The following is a 1,648-nucleotide window of genomic DNA, read 5'->3' on the forward strand; positions in this document are numbered from 1 at the left end:
TCTACTCTCCACAAAGAACTCGGGCAGTGCAACAGCCTTTGTCCGCCCTGGGGGCTTAGCCCAAGGTGGGGGAAGCTGGGAACAGGTCTAGGCCACAGCACCTACCAAGGAGATTCCAGTGTCACCCCTAAGCCTGCTCAACCTGCCTCGGCCACTCTTCCGTGGAAACCACTTGGCCAGGAGCCCTTCCCACCCTGCCCTCCCGCTCCCCTGGTGCGCCCCGTGTGGCCCTGCACGGCATAGCACGCTCCCTCGGAGCTGTGAGGAAGGAACTGCCTCTGGAGGCCTCCTCCACCTCGCATTTTATATTACTCTGCTTTGTTTTAGAATACTCTGGCTTCAGCCCGGGGTGGCGTGGGGTCAGGGCAGCTGGCCACTTAGGCACGTGTCATAAACTTAACAAATGCCAAACGTCCCTGATCAGCACAGCCCCTCCTGAGCGACCTGTGCAAGCCTTTCTCGGAGCCAGTTTGGGCGAGTTCGGAGGAGACTTTCCCCCTCTGGCCCCGGAGTTGGCTGGGCTTGGTGATGACGCTGGCCTCTGAAGAATCCCCATCAGGGGTCAGGGAGCCCACCTGGTTGAGAGGCCCCCGACGACCCACCAGACGGACGTTTGGGGACAGAGGCCGTGACAACCGAGTCACGAGCTGCTTCCTAGTTGTCTGACCTCGTGGAAAATCAATGCGCCTCTTGTTTTTGCCTCCTGAAATATTTCATCGTGGTGGCTCTTCCCCAGGTGACAACATATTTTATGACAAAGCGCACAGCAGACTGCTGGGCCCTGGTGGCTTCAGCGCAAACTGACATCCTTGCCTGTCGCTGAAGAGGATCACTGCAGGACTGGCAGGCAGGTGCTTCGTGTGAGTGAGTTCCCTGCTCGGGAAGCTGGAGTGTGGGGGTCGGGGGGCGGGGTGGGAGGGCAGAGGCCTTGCACCGCGGGGCTGGAAAGGAGCCGTTCTGGACAGGTAGCAAGAAGGCTGGTGTCCCAGGATGTCGGGGTGTCTGGGCCCACCCACTTTACAGACAAGGAAACAGGGTTTCTGCGAGGGCCCAGAGAGAGAGGGCAGCCTGCCAGCTAGGGGAGGGCCAGGACTCTGCTTCCACACCAGGGTTTAAAGCAACCCCCCTCCCACCCCCTGCCTGCTCTCTCCCCTCCTCCCTCCCCATTCTTCTCACCTCGTACCCCCCCCACCCCCGCAGTTTAAGACACCCCCAGGGGCCACAGGAGGGGAGCGGAGGGAGGGAGGCAGGCTGTCCTCGCCTGGCTTGCTACTCCCGTCAGTGTGGACCTCCTCCCTGTCTCACCTGCCCCCACATAGCTCCCGGCTCAGAGCAGGCCCGGTGGGAACTGGCAGGGGCCTGCCTGGAGAAGAGGCCTGGCTCTGACCACTCACGGGGCCAGGAGGGGGCCTGGGTCTTCAGTCCTGAGATGGAGGCACCAGCGTACACAGCCGGGGTTAAGCTACAGAGGGAGGGACCCAGGCTGGAGCTGCCCCTGGGCTGCCAGCTTCCTCCTGGGCTGGCTCCTGGACCCCGCAGGTTAGGGGCAGGGCCATGACTCCTCCTCCTGGACCCTGCAGGTTAGGGGCAGGGCCATGACTCCTCCTCCTGGACCCCGCAGGTTAGGGGGCGGGGGCGCCTCCTCCCC

General features: G+C 62.9%; 1 long non-coding RNA gene across 1 annotated transcript in view; it reads left to right on the top strand.

Annotated features, from left to right (window-relative positions):
- The first annotated feature begins 424 nt into the window (after positions 1 to 424).
- The window catches only part of LOC102490840 (uncharacterized), a 14,535-nt gene continuing 13,311 nt past the window's right edge, over positions 425 to 1,648 (top strand). The window contains exon 1 of the long non-coding RNA XR_334133.2: positions 425 to 860. This is a non-coding gene — a long non-coding RNA (uncharacterized LOC102490840). The remainder of the gene's footprint in view (positions 861 to 1,648) is intronic.

The sequence above is a fragment of the Tupaia chinensis genome, unplaced genomic scaffold, assembly GCF_000334495.1.
Source record: "Tupaia chinensis unplaced genomic scaffold, TupChi_1.0 Scaffold000159_1, whole genome shotgun sequence".
Lineage (NCBI taxonomy): Eukaryota > Metazoa > Chordata > Mammalia > Scandentia > Tupaiidae > Tupaia > Tupaia belangeri.